Source organism: Agelaius tricolor, unplaced genomic scaffold, assembly GCF_023055355.1.
Source record: "Agelaius tricolor isolate 1412-34295 unplaced genomic scaffold, bAgeTri1.0.p SCAF_7, whole genome shotgun sequence".
Lineage (NCBI taxonomy): Eukaryota > Metazoa > Chordata > Aves > Passeriformes > Icteridae > Agelaius > Agelaius tricolor.
In genome coordinates this window covers 4,450,919-4,464,407 of record NW_027269267.1, presented here as the reverse complement: position 1 = coordinate 4,464,407, position 13,489 = coordinate 4,450,919, and the positions used below count along the sequence as shown (strand labels likewise).

General features: G+C 42.4%; 1 long non-coding RNA gene across 1 annotated transcript; it reads left to right on the top strand.

The window, feature by feature from the left end:
- The first annotated feature begins 580 nt into the window (after positions 1-580).
- LOC139591520 (uncharacterized) lies at positions 581-10,480 on the top strand. The gene is made up of 5 exons (XR_011679660.1): positions 581-827; positions 5,616-5,725; positions 7,021-7,064; positions 7,488-7,570; positions 9,984-10,480. It is a non-coding gene; the product is annotated as an uncharacterized lncRNA (long non-coding RNA).
- The last annotated feature ends 3,009 nt before the right edge of the window (positions 10,481-13,489 follow it).

The window sequence follows — 13,489 nt, the reverse complement described above, 5'->3', positions numbered from 1 at the left end:
GAGGAGAGGGAAAGTGATTTTTAGGAAAGAGGGCAACAAGATGGGAGCTGTACTCTGGAAGGAGAGAGAAGTAGGACTTAAACAGGAAAACCTCAGGAGAAGAATGGGAATTGTATCACAATGAGAATGGGTGTTTCAGCTCAGGTTACTTTTTATTATTATTATTATTATTATTATTATTATTATTATTATTATTATTATATAAAGTAATAAAAGTAAATTGTTTCTTTGGGTTAGCTGAGCTCCACTATGAGACACTTTCTGTTTTTGGGGGGGGGGTTGTATCACAATGAGAGTGGGTGTTTCAGCTCTGGGTAGTTGTTATTACTATGCTATTATTATTATTTTTTTAAGATAAAGTAATAGAATTAAAATGTTTCTTTGGGTTAGCTGAGCTCCACTATGAGACAATTTCTATTTTTTTATTTTTTAATAAAAATGCATTCAGAACTGATATTTTAAAATCTCCTTCAGATGCAGTGGTTGCTTTCCAAGCCCCCAGGAAATCCTGGATGCATCTTTAATGTCTGCTAACAGCCAAGGAAGGGAGCTGAACACATTTTTTTCAGGTGAGGAACCATCACCAGGATATTACCAGGTAAAGGTGAGCGGTTCAGGCAATCTGGGAAGACCTGTGAAAGTACTGATTCAGCAGCGTAATGTTTAGGTAAATGCTACAACAGCTCTTTAAAAGAGAAAAGCGAGACACTTCTTATGTATGACTCACTAATCACTGTCTGTGCTGTGGAGCCTGGAGTACAAATTCCTTTTGTCATGAAAATGCTTGCTCCTTTGATCCCCACAACATCATTAAACAGTTCTAAAGAGTAAGTAAATCTTTTGGCACATTCTTTGCAAAATAAGCGTTTCAGGATTCAGACGCATGTGGGTGTGTTTGTGATGCTGAGGAGATTGATACCGATACAATTTTTAGCAGCGGGTGCAGACTGTGCTCGTTGCTTTGCCGAGGCAAAGAGGGAGAGAGGTTTTTCCAGCTCCTTTTCCAAAGCAAATATGTCAAAAATTGAAATGTGCAGGGCAGCCATGCGGGATTGCTGCGCAGGATTTGCTGGTGCAAATTAAACCTGGCTGTGGATGTAGACCTTCCCTGTTGACAGGTGGAATGTTTTTCCCAAAGGGTTTTGAAGACTTTTCTCTTCATTCTGCTTCATTTTCTTAATCTCATGATCTTCATTTTATCTTCATTCAACTATCAACCTGATAGTTCAGGTGAAATACATAGATGGTCTTTCTGGAGACCCTGATGCTGTTAAGGATATCACCAGCGCCTTCCCAGGAAAAGCCAGGGTTACAGACTGCTGGAACACACGCTCTGGGCTGTCCCCTGTCTCTTTGAGGAGGACCCAGTGCAGGCTGAAGGCACATGGAGGTTATTTGCTTTATCAGAATTGTGCATTATGGTCAATTTATCACTTTCTCAGCTGCTTTAATACCTGGCAATTGTGGTTTTTTTTCTGGTCCTGTGCACATCAGCCCAGTGCCTGGACCTGCTGACTCTTTGGAGCTCTGCATCCAGAAAATTTAAGGGACAGGGGGCAGATTATTTATCCATAAATATTTCACCAGTGGTTCTCTGGTATTTATCTATTATCTTCCCAAGGCCTTAGCTAAAATGGGAAGAGCTTATGAGCTTACTGAAAGAATACTGGGGATCTAAACCATTCAAAGACACATGACTGTTTAGAAGTGTAAGAACAGCATTCTCATGCCACATAGCACTCTGTGTGAAATAAGTTTGTACCCTTCCAACACGCCATCTGGCAGCAAACGGCACATTGGTTTGCATCCCAGCCTGTGATCTTGCAAAGTAAATGAAATCATATGTAATAAAATGCACTTTTAAAAGTCAACATTTTCATAATGATCAGTGAAACTAATGGACTTAAGAGCGTTTTCAGTTTTCTATCAGAAAATGTTTTGGTAAACAAGTGTCTGCCCTCAGTTGTGATGTGCATATGAGTAAAAGGGATTTATGTCACACTCAGACACGTGTTCTTGGTGTGCATCTGCACCTTGGAGTGCTCAGAACATTCAAATTTGCACTTCTGCCTGAGCCATTGCAGTGGGAGGAATCAGATTATGGGCTTTCAACCGGTACCCAAAATATGGGTGGAAGGAGTTGGATGTTTGAGAGGAAATGGAACAAATCTGTTGATTCAGGAAATGAGAAACTGGTTGGAGTGAGATGCAATCAAATGCCTGAGTCCTCCTAGAATTGCATCCTCTCTCTTATTTTGATACCTTGAAATTTCAGGGAAGATGATTCACGTCTGTGTTGGGTAAGGCATCTCTCCAATTTAAAGCATCTTCTTTCCTAGCACTGTGATATTTCAACGTGAAAGGAAGTAATAGCCACTTGCTTAAAATTCTCAGCAAATCAGGCAAAAAGCTTTCATGTAGTTGGATAATGGACAAGGGTGTATCTTGGAAAACAAACAAGATCAAATACAGGCTGATAGACCTGTTCTTATTAGGTTTTATATGGGGAAATTAGTCTGGCCACTTGAGAGATGATGAAATGATTAGGAAGAACCTTCTATCTAGCTGCACACATAGGGTTGTAGAGATTTGATTACATGAAAAATAACAATGGAGGCTCAGCTTTTCAGGGATGAGGATGGGTTAAAATAATTTACAGAGAAATTGCTGTAATTAAAACCACTCTAGCTGGCATTCAGTCAGTTTGTCTCCTTCCATTAAGGTTTCATCCTCAGGTTTGCATTAATATTCTCTGTGCCTCATGATGTTCTAGGAACTCTTTCATTTGCCACTCCATGCAAATTTAAATTCCAGCCTCCCAGTCAGTGTTTTGAAGCACTGGGATATTGAGTAAGTATATAATTCTTAGCTTAGACACTGAACATCTGTTGCCATTTGTGTCCAATTTGTAATTACAGCAGGGGGAGCTGGACAATCGGAGATTAAAAAGATGCTGCTTAATCTTCCACCACATGTTTCTACTTAAAAAGAATAACCCACTGGAGGAATCTCATGGCAGCTCGTGGTGTATCTTCTTCTCCCCTTATCCTTACTCAACAGATCAGCCTTCATTTGATCTCTGTCTGAGATTGCCACAGTCCTTCTGTTTGGACCTGGGAGTATGTTCACTCAGACCTGGTTTTAGGGCGTGCTCTGAAGGATTCCGTTCCTGGTTTCCCACAGTTAAAATATTGTGCCTTGTGGCATTCCTTTGGCCTCTAATAATATCTTACACAGAGTGATTTTACCAGCCATTTGGAGGGAATGGGCACTAGGAGAGCCTGTTGGGATGGATAACACAATCCTCCCTCAAGATTTCTGCCACACATGGAGTGTGCTGGACATCAGACCAGGAGGAGAGCGTGATGTGTTTTCCTCCTTTCTCAAGACCAAGCTGTAGATTTTCCAGTGGGATGAACCAAATGCTTTTACAGGAGAGCTAAAAGCAGCAGCTGTGGTGCAGTGAAGGCAGAGCAGCAGGGAAAGGGCAGAAACCAGAGGTTATAGGGTCATAAAAACGGCACAGTGTGTTTTGTCATGCTGCAAAGCAACGTGACCAACATCCTTTGCAAAAGTTATTCATGCAAATGTTTTACCTAAGAGCTGATTCCAGACAGTGACATTTAAGAAGGGGCAGGAAGGAAGAATTTAGTGCTCTTGAGCAGGCTGGATGGGGTTCTGAGCACACTGGTCTAGTGGAAGGTTCCCTGGTCACTTCAGGGGGGTTTGAACCAGATGATCTTTAGGGCTCCTTCCAGTTGAGAGGAACAGTGGATTTGTCTTTACAAACAAGCTGTGGGTCTGCTGGGAGATAAAACAGCACTGGGGAATAAAAGAAACAATGAGAAGGATTCCACTGTTCCACTGATTGATGAGTGGAAAAAGATATTTGCTTTTACAAATAAACTTTAGGTTTGCTGATAAATGAAATGAAATTCATATAAAATTCATGATAAATGAAATTAGACATTGAAAGATGAAAGAAACAATGGGAAGAAAAACCCCTAAAGAAACAATGAGAAGAAAACCCACTAAATTCCATAAGAATTAAAAATTCAAAAGGAGGGTTATACATTAGAGGGAAATCTCTGGTGTCAGGCATTCTGGGCAGTCTGTACCTCTCAAGTACCTCAGCCAATGGGGAAAGAGAGAAGGGAAAAGTGGCCGGGAAATTGGGATAAAAAGGAGTCTGGGTCCTCCAAAAATTTGAGAGACCCCAGGGGAATGCCCATGGCCTCTCCCTTTATTCCAATAAAGTAAAAAGACTCCTCTGTCTCCTTTTTGGACACAAGCCTCTGATGTTTGTGCATTAATTTTCCAAGCACAATCCAAACCGTTCCAGGATTCTCTCTGGAGCAAGAGATGACATCGCAGAAACAGTGGGAGAGGGAAGGGTCGCAGCAGTGACGTCCTGCAGAGGAAGGAAGGAGGGAGGGAGGCTGAGGGTTTACATCCTCTCAGGAGATGTGGAGACAAATTAAAGGAGCCCCTCTGAGGGTGCTGCCCACATGGACCGGCTGTGGGTCCCTCCCACGGGAGCCTCATGAGATGCTGCGGGGGTGGGTGTGATGCTGAGTGAGGAAGTTTGTGCCTTTTCATTGACTGGGAGAACTTTCTGTCCTCTGCAAGTCTTTGAAAAATGCAAATGCAAAGTTGTAAGAGATTGACAAAACAGTTGCTGTGTTTCAGTGAAAAGTGTTTCACTCATTTTGTACTTGAGAGGGGAAAACGATTTTGCTGCTGGTTGGAATAGCAATATCCAGTGAGATGTGCCCAGTATAGGAGATATCCATTCTAAACTAATACAGTTTTCGTATTTTTGCTGTTGGCTTGTGTGCTTTTCCAAGTACATCCTTCTAGTTTTTATTAAAACTCCAGAAGATTGCGGTTTTTAGGGTTTTTTTGCTTGTTTGTTGTTGTTTTGGGATTTTTTTTAACAGCTAATCTAGTGAAAAATTAATTTTCTCTGATTTTCTTTAGGACAAAACTGAATTTTTTTTTTTCCCAAAAGAAAATTAACTTGCCTGTCACCTCAAGAGAATTGTGATTTTGTTAGGAATGGGCTTTGGCACTTGAAAGGATTTATTGAGGGATATTTATGAGACACTGAATTTCAAAATGTCAGATGCATTAGGTTCGGCCCTTAATATAATGACATGGTAAGGTGGCCTGCCAGAGTTATAGGGTTTTGCTCAAACACTGTGTTCTTTAGCTGCTTAATAGGGACAATTAAGAAGCACTATTTACTTGTGCACTTTAAAATATAAACACAGATATACCATAAACATCCTCAGAATTTCTTTAGATGTGAAATTAATAACAGTGACATGGATGGGGGAATGCACAATGTTGGGTGTTGGAAGACAGTCACAAATAATGCTTCCACTTTTCCAGTTTAACTGCATTTTACCCCTTCTCCTAGTGCATCTTTAATCCTGGAAAAAGCAAATTAAAATAGAAAAGACCTGGGCATGAACTCAAAGCTTGCAGGAAGCAATGAGAAAGAGTCCCTTTGGTGTGACCTTTGGCTTTGGTGTGACCTGCAGTGATCCCTGCCCACCCATGTGCTCACCATCTCTGTGCCTGAGGTTTCTGTCCCTTCCTTCCTTCTCCAGGCAAGGCCATCATGTTTGCCTCAGCACCGAGGGCCTGCACAAACACCTCCCAGAGCTGCTGGCCCTGGAACAATCCACTCAGAGGATCCTGGAATCACAGAACCACTGAGGTGGGAAAAGACCTCCAAGATCATCCAGTCCAACCTGTGACCCATCCCCACCTTGTCCCCAGCCCAGAGCACTCAGTGCCACCTGCAGGGGACACCTGCAGGGCTGGGCACTGCAAAGCTCCCTGGGCAGCCCCTGCCAAGGCCTGAGCTCCCTTGCCATGGGCAAATTGCTGCTGCTGTCCAAGCTGAGCCTGCCCTGGCCCAGCCTGAGGCCGTTCCCTCTGCTCCTGTCCCTGTGCCCTGGGAGCAGAGCCCGACCCCCCCGGCTGTGCCCTCCTGGCAGGGACTTGTGCAGAGCCACAAGGGCCCCTGAGCCTCCTTTGCTCCAGCCCCAGCCCCTGCCCAGCTCCCTCAGCCCCTCCTGGGGCTCCACCCCTGCCCAGCTCCGTTCCCTGCCCTGGACACGCTCCAGCCCCTCCAGGGCTCTCCTGCAGGAGCCATGATGCCTCAGGTTTTATATTTTTCATATTCTTCATATATAAAATACTTATATTCTTTTTTATTTTTCAGATTCTGTGCTGCTTTAGTGTGTGGGGCTGAGCTTCATATTATGGGATGGTGAGCTGTCTGCACAGGGCAGGGAGACAAAACAATTCCTGCTCCAGCTGGGCACCAAGGACAAATGATCCAAATCTCAGCCCAAGAGCACAAACACCGTGGGCTGGAGAGAGAAAAACAAGCAGGGTGGGACTGCAGGGGCTAAAGCTGGAATGGGACAATGAACTGCAAGATGCAAATGGAGCAGAACTGATCCCAGGGACAGAGCCCGTGCCCGGCCGTGCATTTTGGGGCCATTTTGGTTCATCTTGGTTGCAGCCCTGGCTGGGCTCTTGTGCTGCCCAAGGTGCATCCATGGAGGCCTTTGAATAAATCCCTGCTTTATTCTTTAGCTCTGTCCAGCCTCTGCTCTGGGGCAGCCTGCACAAGGCATCAGCCAGAACTGGGCCCAGCCCTGGAGGGGCTCTCAGAGCCAGCACAGAGGGACAATCCCTGCCCTGCTCCTGCTGCACACACAATTCCTCACCCAGCCCAGCTGCCAGGGGCCTCTTGCCCCTCTGGGCACCCCTGGGCTCGTGTCCAGCCCCTGTCACCAGCACCCCCAGGGCCTTTTCCACTAAGCCACTTCCCAGCCATTCTACCCCCAGCCTGTATCATGAAATTAGAGCAACTTCAGGGGGCTGAAATGGAAAAATAACAGCATCCAGGGAGTTCTGGTATGTGTCAGACCATTTTAGTGAGGGACACATCAGGGAAGCTGTTCCTTACGAGATAAATTCTTTGTTTTCTCCATCCAGGATAAACACCAGACCCTTTGACATCCTGAACCAGCCCTGGCCAGGTGAGTTTAAGCCTGTGGAGCATTTCTTGCCTGAATCAGTTCTCTGGTTCCAGCAAAACAGTGTGTGGAGCAGCAAAATGCAGACATTGAACTTGAAGATGACAGATTATTTACAGAAAATGTGTGGGTGTGTGGCTGTGTGTGTTTGTCTGCAGTTTTTGTGCTGCTGAAATGCCAGTGGCCGTTTCACTACATTTATAAACTTTGCAGAGCGTTTAAACCATCCACAGGAAAACATGGGGAGGTTTAAGAGTCAGCAAATTCATGACCTGCATGATTCTGGATGTAGCTGGCATGGCTCATTCTCAGCCCTTGTTAAATTTGCTGTCACAGTCAATACTGAAAAGAATATTCATTTGTATCACCATTGCTTTTTTCTTGGTTTTCTAGTTATTCACTTTTTGACTTCTTTGTTTTTTCTAGAGCATATTTTTCCCAAGAATCTCCAACCCACCTGAATATCACAGAACTCTGATTGCCTCAAAAATATTTCAGGAGTTTTTGCTGTAAGCTTACATTTTTTAAGGGATTGTATAATATATTTTTCCATCTTTTCTGGCATCTTCAGCAAAACATGTCAGGAGAAACATACTTAACACAGTAGAATTTATTTATGCATTAAAGTGCATCAAAATCCATGTCAGCCTGAGGACCAGAATAATGTTACAAGCATCTTCACCAAGATTTGCTGGATTTTGCCAATATATATTTCTTAGAGTACCCTGTGCTACTCTGTTTTGGACATAAATGAAATCTTTATTTGTATGAGTGTTTCAGTCACATTTACTCTGTCTGTATATAAACAAATGAGAGCATCCCAGCAATGTGATTTCATGCATTTATCTCAAAGTTTATGATGAAAATTTGGTGACATAAATATACTTAAGTACTTCCAGAACAACAGACATTTTTGGAGCTTGATTGCATTTTCTTCTTCCCCTTACTTAAAGACCTCCTTGTTTTAGTGATCTGTGATTTTTTGCTTCAGTGATAGTGATTTATATTACAGAATCATTTACTGCCAGTAAGGGGTATGTAGGTGCTCACAATCCTTTTGATCATTCTAAGCTGAAGAAATCCTCCCAGTGAAAGATCACAAGGAAAAATCACGTTCTAGTTTTCCATGGATACATCTGCCCTCACTAGGTGGTGGCCTGAGTTCAATTTATCTAAAATGGTGCAGAAAATTTGTGGCCAAAGACAGGCTGGGACTCTGAGTTTTGGTTTTGCACAGCAAGATTGTCCTATGGAGGGGCCCAAGGATTGTATAGTTGTGTTATTTCACAAAACAGCTGTTTCAACATGATAATATTCTCTGTTTTTATGATTAAATGGGCCCAGTTTTTAAAGCGTAGAATGTGTTGTCTGCCCTTCTTTCCTCCTAAAGATGCTTTTAGAAAATGACTGCAAATTCTTGCAGAGTGATTATAGAGTGACAACTGCAGGAAAGCTTCAGCTCTGCACAAAAATGATTGATGGTCAGTGGTGGACACCTGCATTTTGTGCCCCTCTAGAAATGCATTCACTCAATCTCAGGGGCATTCATTTAATCTAAACTGCATTTTGCAAACTTGAGCACACTGCTCAAGTTGAAGGGAAGTAGGGGGTTTTTTTGACAGTAGTCACTTGTGGGAATAGTGTATAACATGGAATGTGGATTACTAAACCTGTCTCAAAGTAGAAAGATCTGGACATTTGCTGAAGATGAGATGTACTTCCAAAGCCCCGTTCCTTAAAATTCAGGTAAAAATAGCCAAGCTCTTCCCTCACAGACACCACTTAATTTGTTCACTCTCAGTGACAGTCATTTAGTATTTCAGGGGCTGCAGAACCTGCAGCTTGTGTCTCTTTGGAGAAGAAAATTTTATCTTCTGTCTCATTAGCTTCCTTCCAAGTTCATAATTTTTTTCCTGTGCCAGGCAATGTTTGCAAAGCTTCCAATCTCAGAAATTCCTTATTGCTTTCAGAGTGCTGTTGCTGTTTCAGGGTGTTTTTCCATTGACTCCACCAGGCTCTGCATCAGGCCAATAATGGCTATTTATCAGTGTATCCAGGAGTTCTATTGACCTGTACCATGCCAAATTCCATCAGTGTGTTTGCAATTCCCAAGCTTTTTGGCATGGTAAGCACGTTACGTAGTTGGCGACGCTCAGAAATTGCAGTTTTGTGGTGCTAGGAAAATAATCATAATAATTGTATATTTCCTATCTGCTAATGGGAAACATGAAGTTCTTTTAATGAATCCATAGGCTGCTGTTCTGATGGGGGCATTTGTTTCTCCACCAGCCCCCCCTGCCCTAACAAAATGGATTTTCTGACATTTCTGTGACCTCTTAGAGAAAGAATTAGGTGCACAGTTACCAAGCAACAGAAAGTCAGGCAACACACTTTCGAAGCCCTCTAATTGCCCATAATGGTGAGAGCAGCATCCACGTTCACAAAAGCTTCATATTCTTGGTACTTACTCTGCTGCAGGAACTCATTTACCTTTTATTGCCAGTGTGGTGTGGAGCTGTAACCACCAAAGGAGGAGGTGGAAGTCTGAAGGCTCTGGAGCCTTGGAGCTGCTGTGCATATAGAGGGCCATAAGGATTGTCATTTTCACAATTCATGCCTCACATTTCACTTAACCAGAATATTTTAAGTGCTTAACTTGCAAGAGAGAAGGCACATTCATCTCTACAATACTAAAACCAAAAGTGAAGGCAGAAAAAAAAAAAACTTACAAAGTCTTTCAAAGATTTAAATGAGAGACCAAAGAAAGGCTTTAAAGCACAATGTATTCTGACAACTTATCCTCTAAGGATTTAAAAATGACATGTTTCATGAGTCACACAATGAAATCTCTATGGGGGGTGGGGGAGAAATACATGAATACATGTTTGAGACTTTGAAGGGTTTTGGTTTTTTCTCCTCCAGCTTGTGCCCTGACTGCATGTGAGGAGTCAAACTGTCCCCTCCTTGCATGGCATATCTGGGACACTGAGTGCCACTCCTTCCTGAAGCCTTTCCAAGCTTTTCCATTTTATCCAACAACTGTAGCAGCCTCCATCCCATCCAATCCCATCCACTTTTCACAACTGTCCTTTCCTCAAGGGGGAACAGGAAGTGTTTTCCTTCAGGCACTGAAGAAAAGGAGACCATCAAGAGGGGACAGTCCGAGTCTTTGCCATTGGACATTTTGGCTTTCCTGTGGAGGATGGTGCTGGAACAGGTGACAGTCACTGACTCCACTGTCCTGGGTGGGAGAGGTGGTGTGTCTGTGCTCTGGGTGTCAGTGATCTGCTTTCTCCAGCAAGGGGCAGTTTTTGTGTTCAAAAAGGACTTCTTGGTACTTCTGTGTGTGCTTTCATTTATTTTCAAGCATACACACATTGTTCATTAGAAACAAATAAAGCTCTGGAGCTTCCTTCTCATGTCATTTACACTGGAGTTAACTCTGGCAAAGTTAATCTGTGACTGTGTTCACAGGGGTCCCAAGGATGAGGGAAGAGATGAGGATTTGACTCCATGTTTCAGAAGGCTTGATTTATTATTTTATGATATATATTACATTAAAACTATATTAAAAGAATAGAAGAAAAGGTTTAATCAGAAGGCTAGCTAAGCTAAGAATAGAAAGGAAAGAATTATAACAAAGGTTTGTGGCTCAGACAGAGAGCTGAGCCAGCTGGGCTGTGATTGGCCATTAATTCCAAACATCCACATGAGACCAATCCCAGATGCACCTGTTGCATTCCACAGCAGCAGATAACCATTGTTTACATTTTGTTCCTGAGGCCTCTCAGCTTCTCAGGAGGAAAAATCCTAAGGAAAGGATTTTTCATGAAAAGATGTCTGCGACATTAATTGACATTATATTGGCATAAATGAAGACAGGGCCAGAAACTTCAGCTTTTGATCCCAAGACATGAAGAAAACTGTGAGCTAAACTTGACACTGTGAGCTAAGCTTGGCACTGTGAGCAAAAAAGCATCTTGCACACGAGCTGTCCCTTCAATACATTTTTTTTTTCCTTTTGCTTCTGTCCTCCAGCAGAAATGAGGTTTAATGGAGAGGTATCATGGAGTGGAGGTGAAATGGCCAAGGGCTCAGCCATGCAATCTGTCACAGGCTGTAGCTCCAGCCCAGCAAAGCCCAGGGGCATCCAACAGCTTTCAGAGAGTCTCACAAAATGATACAGTTCTACAAAATCAGCCATGAATTGACAAGAAATGTGCACACAGGGTGGGTGGGGACTCAGAATTTTGAACTAAGAGAGAATAAAAAGCAGCTGGGGTTAAAGTACCTACATGTACATAGACATTTGAGCTGTGTTTTTCTATTTAGGGCCTTTTTACTTCAATGACTGTGCAATTACCACTATTTCCAGTGGAGTTACTTTGAAACTACTATGTAGCTTCTTGTATCTGTCTAATTAACTTGTCTCATGACTGTAAGTGGAATGTACCACAATTTCCAATGTGGAAAGAACTTCTTTGGAACCATGTTCTGACAATTCAAGAATTTTTCTGCTGTTTTCAGTTTTAAGGGTGGGTATTGTTTGGAGACACACAGTCTGGAGGCATGAGAGGAAAGTGAGAGTTATTGTGTTTGCCCAGTGCCTAAAATGAAGCTATTTTTCCTGGTTTTGGCTAGCCTGCTTTTAATAGGAATTGATCATACTGTGAATTAGAATTTCCATTAGGAACTGCATGCTAGAAAAGTAGAAGTAGCTCTGGCTGAATTTGGACTTTTATCTCTATAGGGTCTCTTAGAACATGTTTATGCTGAGTCTTGCTGTTAATATGGAAATATAAATTACTATTATACTAACCCCTTAAATCTTACCCACCTTTCTATTATTATAAATTTAAATACTAACAATGTAATCAGCACTACTGTTGGTAGATACATCAAGACATAAATATCAAGGCTCCTCTATATGAGCCAGATTGACCACTGGGAATAAGATTGGAAAAACAAATCTGTTCTGGAAGACTGCAGAAAAGTTCCCATCCTAATGTTTTTTTTAATTTTTTCCCTATTATTGCAAGAGTTATGGAAGCAAAGCTGTTGTCCAGAACATCTCAGCTGAATTTTGTGTAACACCCTGCTATCAACAAGAATTGTCTCAGTGTTTTGCTAGCAGAAAGCCTCACAGATGTGGTTTTCTAGGAATGATAAGCCTTCACAGGAAGCTTGCTTTAAAAAAAAAGGTTCATGGGCACAAGCATCTCTTGCAATACCCTAAAGAGGGCCAAAAAAACATCCTGATGAAAAAATTGCTATTGACTTCAGTGAGGGAAGTGAGAGAGTGAGAGAAAAGTGTAATAGAGAGATACCTTCATGACAGAGGCACCCCTGGAGAAAGATGCCATGGTTCTCTCTAACAGAAGAAGAAGGGGTTTCTATTGGAAATGAAGGGAAGATAAAAAATTGGATTTTCATTCCTCATTCTTCTCCCCAGTCCAAAGGACACAGACATTCATGCATGTAACCATCCACATGTGTTTTCTCCAAACTCTTTGTGAAAGCTTTGTAAGCCTAAACCACTACTTTATCCCTTTCTCTAAACATGCTGCAAGGAATAAGTCCAATATACCTCTGATTTCTTCCTCTTAGTGGTTAGCATTAGACTGCACAGCAGAATATTAACCATCTGCCATGAATTTTATTTACTATTATTGCAGCTTTGATAAAGTCCCTGAAAGATTTTTACTGGAACTCCAATCCCCCCAGCTCACATCCCTGGACATTTCTATGTAGGTTACTTCAGAAAACTGAAAGTCTGCGTTCCAACCAAATCCTAATTGAAGGATTCCACCTCTATACCCCAATAAATTCCATGGGCATCCCTCAGTCACCTGCCTTAGGAAAATGCCAGAGGAACTGATCTGGGGAGAAATTCCCTTTTCTGGTGCATGTGGGGGAAACAAGAAGTGCATCATTTGGAAATGAGTTATCTGCAGAGTTAAACAATTCCTTTCTGTGGGCAACAGTGGTTCACTCTGTCCTCACAGTGTTTTCAAAGAGGAGCAGATCAGACCCTCATCTCCTTTGCTGCACAAACCCACAAACTGGGAAGTTTTCTAGCTCTGTCTCCCACCTTGAGGACCTTTGGCTCTGATCTAGACACACCCTTTTTTTTCAGGGTGGAATCTAGGGCTGTCAGTAGAGAAAAATATGAAAATATCTGTCATTCTCAAATTCCAATCTCCTTTCTGCTGATGGCACTTCTGGATTCTGGACTAGCAGCCCTCAGCATCTCACCCTCTGCAGGCTTCTTCTCTAGCTCTCAAAAATAGAAAATTGCTCTGGGATTTTTCCTGGAAGGCACCATGAGTTTGCAAAAATGATTGCTGCAGAGAACCTCAACTGAATAGCAACCCTTATGAATGTGCTCAAGAAAAAACACTCCTATATTGCTGTGGAGTGTAATCATG